Source organism: Arachis duranensis, chromosome 3 (assembly GCF_000817695.3).
Source record: "Arachis duranensis cultivar V14167 chromosome 3, aradu.V14167.gnm2.J7QH, whole genome shotgun sequence".
NCBI lineage: Eukaryota > Viridiplantae > Streptophyta > Magnoliopsida > Fabales > Fabaceae > Arachis > Arachis duranensis.
In genome coordinates this window covers 85,096,965-85,104,742 of record NC_029774.3, presented here as the reverse complement: position 1 = coordinate 85,104,742, position 7,778 = coordinate 85,096,965, and the positions used below count along the sequence as shown (strand labels likewise).

Here is a 7,778-nt window from a genome sequence, read left to right as displayed (position 1 = left end):
AGCTCCCTCAATTTCAGCCAAAAAATACCTGAAATCACAGAAAAACACACAAATCATAGTAAAGTCCAGAAATATGATTTTTGCCTAAAAACTAATAATATTCTACTAAAAACTAATTAAAACATACTAAAATCTACATGAAATTACCCCCAAAAAGCGTATAAAATATCCGCTCATCAACTTGCTGAGTCAACATTTTGTTCTGAGCCAATATGGCATTCAGAGCATCAATTTCATGAACTCCCTTCCTTTGAGGCATCTCATTATTCACGGAATTCCTCTCATAAGTGTACATGAACTGGTTATTTGCAACCATGTCAATGAGTTCTTGAGCTTCTGCAGGCGTTTTCTTTAGGTGAATGGATCCACCTGCAGAATGGTCCAATGACATCTTAGAGAACATAGACAGACCATAATAGAATATATCTATCATGGTCCATTCTGAAAACATGTCAGAATGACATCTTTTGGTCATCTGCTTGTATCTTTCCCAAGCTTCATAGAGGGATTCACCATCTTTTTGTTTGAAGGTTTGAACATCCACTCTAAGCTTGCTCAACTTTTGAGGAGGAAAGAATTTAGCCAAGAAGGCCGTGACCAGCTTATCCCAGGAGTCCAGGCTATCTTTAGGTTGAGAGTGCAACCATGCTCTAGCTCTGTCTCTTACAGCAAAAGGGAAAAGCATGAGCCTGTAGACTTCAGGATCTATTCCATTAGTCTTAACAGTCTCACAGATCTGCAAGAACTCAGTTAAGAACTGGTAGGGATCTTTTGATAGAAGTCCATGAAACTTGCAGTTTTGTTGCATTAGAGCAACTAGTTGAGGTTTCAGCTCAAAATTGTTTGTCCCAATGGTAGGGATTGAGATGCTTCTTCCATCAAACTTGGAAATAGGTGTAGTGTAATCACCAAGCATCCTCCTTGCATTATTGTTGTTTGGTTCGGCTGCCATCTCCTTCTCTTGTTCAAAAATTTCAGTAAGGTTGTCTCTGGGTTGTTGTAATTTAGCTTCTCTTAGTTTACTCTTCAGAGTCCTTTCAGGTTCTGGATCAGCTTCAACAAGAATTCCTTTCTCCTTGTTCCTGCTCATATGAGAAAGAAGAGAATAGAAAAAGGAGGAGGAATCCTCTATGTCACAGTAAAGAGGTTCCTTATTATTAGTAGAAGAAGAAAAGGAATAAGAAGAATGGAGAATCCAAACACAAGGGTAAGGATAGAGGTAGTGATTTGAGATGAAGAGAAGTGTTAGTGAATAAATAAATAAATAGAAGAAGAGGAGAGGGAAGGAATTTCGAAAATAAATTTTGAAAAAGTAGTTAGTGATTTTCGAAAATTAAAGGTGAGATAGAATTAAAATTAAAATTTAAAACAATTAGTTAGTTTAAAAAGAATTTTGAAAAAGAGATGAGATATTTTCGAAAATTAGAGAGGGAAAAGTAGTTAGGTGGTTTTGAAAAAGATAAGAAACAAACAAAAAGTTAATTAGTTAGTTGAAAAAGATATTAAAATCAAATTTGAAAAGATAAGAAGATAAGAAGTTAGATAAGATATTTTGAAATCAAATTTTTGAAAAAGATAAAATTTTGAAAAAGATATGATATAAAAGATATGATTAAAATGACATGGTTAGAAAAGATTTAATTTTTAAAATTAAAATTAATTACATAACTAACAAGAAACTAAAAGATAAGATTCTAGAATTTAAAGATTGAACCTTTCTTAACAAGAAAGTAACAATATAAAGATAAAATCAAGATAAAATTAAGATAAAATTGTTAGTGTAATTTTCGAAAATCAAGATAAAATTAAGAAAAAGATTTTTGAAAAATAGTCTAAAAAATAAATTTCGAAAAGTAAATAAAAAATGAAAAAGATTTGATTTTTGAAAAAGTTTTGAAAAGATAAGATTTTTAAAATTTGAAAATTTGACTTGACTTACAAGAAACAACTCATTTTAAAATTTTTTGACTAAGTCAACCCAAATTTTCGAAATTTTGAGAGAAAAAAGGAAAAGATATTTTTTATTTTTGAATTTTTAATGATGAGAGAGAAAAACACAAATATGACCCAAAACATGAAAATTTTGGATCAAAACCAATGATGCATGCAAATACACTATGAATATCAAGATAAGCACCAAGAACACTTTGAAGATCATGATGAACATCAAGAATATATTTTTGAAAAATTTTTGACGCAAAGAAAACATGCAAGACACCAAACTTAGAAATTTTTTATGCTTAGACAATATGAATGCAAAAATGCACATGAAAAACAATAAAAGACACAAAACAAGAAAACATCAAGATCAAACAAGAAGACTTACCAAAAACAACTTGAAGATCATGAAGAACACTATGAATGCATGAATTTTCGAAAAATGCAAGAAAAAAAATTTTTAAAGCATGCAATTGACACCAAACTTAAAACATGACCCAAGACTCAAACAAGAATCACAAAATATTTTTGATTTTTTTATGATTTTATGATTTTTTATTTTCTTTTATTTTTTTCGAAAAAAAAACATATAGGAAAAAGAAAATAAGAAATTCAAAATTTTTAAGAAGAATTCCAGGAATCTTTCAATGTTTAGCCTAAAGCTCCAATCCAGGAATTGGACATGGCTTAATAGCCAGCCAAGCTTTAGCATACATAGTTCAAGCATGTGAAGAGGAAGCCTCAGTTCAAAAGAAATTGGATATGGCTTTACAGCCAGCTTGGATTCAACATGCTTTATGAAACTCTAGAATCCATTCTTAAAAGTTTTGAAGTCATAGAATAATTTATTTTTAATTAAAATTTTTTCGAAAATAGGGATAAATTTTTTTGAAAAATTTTTAAAAAATTTTTGAAAATAAAACAAAAAAGAAAATTACCTAATCTGAGCAACAAGATAAACCGTCAGTTGTCCAAACTCGAACAATCCCCAGCAACGACACCAAAAACTTGGTGGACGAAATTGTGATTCATATTTTTCCAAACTCAAACAATCCCTGGTAATGGCCCCATAAACTTGGTGCTCAATATCACGGTGTCAAAAATTAATTTCACAACTTCGCACAACTAACCAGCAAGTGCACTGGGTCATCCAAGTAATAAACCTTACGTGAGTAAGGGTCGATCCCACAGAGATTGTTGGTATGAAGCAAGCTATGGTCATCTTGTAGATCTCAGTCAGGCAGATTCAACTCTATTAAGAAATTATAGTATATGAAAATAAATAAATAAAAAGGATAGAGATACTTATGTAAATTAATGGTGAGAATTTCAGATAAGCGTATGGAGATGCTTGTTCCTTCTGAATCTCTGCTTTCCTACTGCTTTCATCTAATCCTTCTTACTTCTTTCCATGGCAAGCTATATGTAGGGGGATCACCGTTGTCAATGGCTACCGTCCATCCTCTCAGTGAAAACGTTCCAAATGCTCTGTCACAGCACGGCTAATCATCTGTCGGTTCTCGATTATGTCGGAATAGAATCCCTTGATCCTTTTGCGTCTGTCACTAACACCCAACAATCGTGAGTTTGAAGCTCGTCACAGTCATTCAATCCTTGAATCCTACTCAAAATATCACAGACAAGGTTTAGACTTTCCGGATTCTCATGAATGCCGCCATCAATTCTAGCTTATACCACGAAAATTCTGATTAAGAAATCCAAGAGATATGCGCCCGGTCTAAAGTAGAACGGAAGTGGTTGTCAGTCACGCGTTCATAGGTGAGAATGATAATGAGTGTCACGAATCATCACATTCATCATGTTGAAGTGCAACGAATATCTTAGAACAGGAATAAGTCAAATTGAATAGAAAATAGTAGTAATTACATTGAAACTTGAGGTACAGCAGAGCTCCACACCCTTAATCTATGGTGTGTAGAAACTCCACCGTTGAAAATACATAAGTGATGTAGGTTCAGGCATGGCCGAATGGCCAGCCCCCAAACGTGATAAATAGATCAAAAAATACAATCAAAGACCAATCCAAAGACTAGTAAAAAGTTCTATTTATACTAGACTAGCTACTAAGGTTTACAGAAGTAAGTAATTGATGCATAAATCCACTTTCGGGGCCTACTTGGTGTATGTTTGGGCTGAGCTTGATCTTTACACAAGCTGAGGCTTATCTTGGAGTTGAACACCAAGTTGTAACATGTTTCTGGCTTTTAACTCTGGTTCGTGACGTGTTTCTGGCATTTGACTCCAGAATGCAGCATAGAGCTGGAGTTGAGCGCCAGTTTACGTCGTCAAATCTTGAATAAAGTATAGACTATTATATATTTCTGGAAAGCTCCGGATGTCTACTTTCCAACGATGTTGAGAGCGCGCTAATTGGAGTTCGATAGCTTCAGAAAATCTATTTCGAGTGTAGGTAGGTCAGAATCCAACAGCATCAGTAGTCCTTTGTCAGCCTTTTATCAGAGTTTTGCTCAGGTCCCTCAATTTCAGCCAGAAATTACCTGAAATCACAGAAAAATATACAAACTCATAGTAAAGTCCAGAAATGTGAATTTAGCATAAAAACTAATGAAAACATCCCTAAAAGCAACTAGATCATACTAAAAACTACCTAAAAACAATGCCAAAAAGCGTATAAATTATCCGCTCATCATTGATACCGATCTCCATGGGTTAATTACTCTTTTATCTCAACACCAATTGTTTATTTTCCTTGTTAGTTGTTGCATTTGCATGTTTGTTTGATTTTGTGCATATTTTACCACTTGGTTGAAGTAATATTTTCTTTTTCAAGGAAACTTTTTATAGTATTTCACTAATTTGAATAAAACTTTTTGAAAAAACTTGTATGAAGAAATATTATTTTGGAACATGGTTTAGAGCTCGAACACACAAAACCAGTGAGATTTTGAGCCTATTTGATTGGTTGCATTTTACCAACCAATATTTTATTTTTGGTGTGTATTTTTCTCTCTAAAATTGTGATCTTTGTCTTGCTTAGTTCTATATTTCTATTATTTGATGTATGTATGCACTTATATGATTGAGCCCTTGTTTCACTGAGCTTACATACCCATATGGCCTTACCTTTCATTATCCTTTGCAAACTAATGCTGATCCATTTTACCCCTTTGTTCTTTACTTTAGCACATCATTAACTCTAAGCGAAAAATAATAATGTCCTTAATTTGAATCCTTGATTAGCTTAGACTAATGAAAGCGCTCATAAATTAAGTGTGGGGAAAGTGGGTTTGGAAACGTTTGGTTTGAGAATTGAGTATGTTAGACTTTATGTGAAAATGTGAAAAATATTAAGAACATGTTTATGCATTCAAAACCTTAATCATATGCATTTAAAAAAATTTATTAAGAAAAGAAAAAAAAGAGAGGAGAAAAATAAAAAGGGGACAAAATGCCCCAAAGTAAATGGCAATAGCAATGCATATGTACTGTACTCAAAACTTGAAATGCATAAATATGTAGTAAACACAATTAATGGGTAGTTATTGATTTTATATTACATGGATTGTCCTAAGTAGGGTGGAAAGTTTATGTTAATTAAGGATTCAGATTTAGTCCACTTGGCCAAATACAATCCTACTGATAAACCCATATTTCATGGTTTATCTTGTGCTCAATTGAGTGGTTTTTATCTACTCTTTACCCACTTATTCATACTATTTGCATGGTTTTATATTTCCTTCCTGATTATGTGCTTTGATTGAAAACATGCTTCTTTGGACTTATATTTGCTTATTATTAATCCTCTCTTATCACCATTAGATGCCTTGATATGTGTGTTAAGTGATTTCAGAGATTACAGGGTAAGAATGGCTTGGAGGATGGAAAGGAAGCATGCAAAAGTGGAAGGAATGCAAGTTGGAAAAACTGCTAAGTTGTCCAGCCTGACCTCTTCGCACTTAAACGGCTATAACTTTAGCTATAGAGGTCCAAACGACGCGGTTCTAGTTGCATTGGAAAGTTAACGTCCGGGGCTTCGATTTGATATATAATTTGTCATAGTTTCCTCGACGCCAGGCAACACGAACGCGTGAGTCACGCGGACGCGTGACCTAGCCAACACCCAATCCCTGCGGTCGCGTGGACGACGCGGCCGTGTCACTTTTCCGTGACCTGTACGGACCAGAAAGCGCTGAAAGTGATTTCTGGGCTATTTCTGACCCAGTTTTCGGCCCAGAGAACACAGATTAGAGGCTATAAAGTGGGGAAAATGCATCCATTCATAATCATGTCACTCATAATTTACTTCTCACGATTTAGATTAGTTTTGAGAGAGGTTATCTCCTCTCTCTCTTAGGATTAGAAATTAGGATTTTTAGAAACTAGGATTTAGGACATCTCTTGGTTTTTAAGAGTGACTCTCGATTCAGGTTCAATGTTCCTTTTTTATTTATTTTTCTAATTAAATTTATGAACTCTTCCATGTTACAGATTACTCTTTTAAATTAATGCTATTTGAGATATTTCAGATCTATGATTGCTTTCTTTAATTTATGTTGTCGGTATTTATCCAAATTATTTTCATTCGAGTAGATAGTTTTCCTTTTGGCTCTGGTTAATTAACTGGCGACTCTTGAGTTATCAAACTCATTGTTAACTGAAAATTGGAATTCATCCACTTAACTTACCTTCATAGTTAGAGGTAAACAAAGTGGGAGAAAAATCCAATTCTCATTACAATTGATAAGGATAACCAGGATAGGACCTCCAGTTCCCATACCTTGCCAAGAGTTTATTTTATAGTTATTTATTTATTTTTCTTATTATTTTTTGTGCAACATACTGCCCCCTTACCTCCTAAACCCCAATTTACAACTCATAACCAATAATAAGAACATACCTCCCTGCAATTTCTTGAGAAGACGACCCGAGATTTCAATACTCGGTTATCAATTTTAAAGGGGTTTGTTACTTGTGACAACCAAAACGTTTGTATGAAAAGACTTTTGAAGGTTTAGAAACTATACTTGCAACGAGGATTTATCTGCAAATTTCTAGACCACGCAAAAGTTCTCTCATCAAAATTTCATCGACGCGGTCACGTGGGTCAATATTTGCCAAAGACACGCCTCCAGCCGCGCTTTCGTGTGACTATCTGTTCAGTTTTCCTTTCTTCCAAATGCACTTGTGACGCGGACGCGTCAGCAATGTTGTCGCGTCGCGTGCAAATTTTATATATATATATATATTTTTTATTATGCAGTATGCAGAATGCATAATGCAATGAATGTCATACAAAAATTTCAGGTTCAATCAAAATTCAAACTGGGAATTGATTGGTTAGAATCTCTATCATTGATGGTGTGATTGTAAGATTAATTTATAATTAATAGTTGTTCTGTTTGCTTATCCCTTACTAGGTAAGAGAAAGTCAAACAAGTGGAAATGCTAGATCTGTTCACAAGTTGCAACCCACTTAGTTCAAAGGGATTGGCGTCGATGACAGGATAGCAATCCAACATTTAACCCAATTACAAATTTTTTCTTTCAATCCTTCCAACTCAAGAGTTCCCTTTAATCATCTCCCCATCAAGTAATAAAACTACTCACGCATTGTAAATAAAGAATTCATGGCACATGAAAGGGAATTAAAAGAAGACATGATTATTGGAATGGAATTTAAATTAAAAAGAAATAATCCTTGCATTAATTAATCATAAAAGTATCTGAATGACAAAATTGAACATAACAAAGAACATGGAAGAATAAAACCAAGTTAAGAGAACAAACTAGAGTGATGAAGTCTTGATGAGGAAAATAACTCTTCTCAATGTTCCAATGCTAAGATCAATTGAAAATTA

At 33.8% G+C, this 7,778-nt stretch overlaps 1 non-coding gene across 1 annotated transcript; it reads left to right on the top strand.

Moving 5' to 3' along the window:
- Nucleotides 1–449: 449 nt before the first annotated feature.
- Nucleotides 450–553, top strand: LOC127746237 (small nucleolar RNA R71). Its single transcript, XR_008007857.1, has one exon. It is a non-coding gene; the product is annotated as a small nucleolar RNA R71 (small nucleolar RNA).
- The last annotated feature ends 7,225 nt before the right edge of the window (nt 554–7,778 follow it).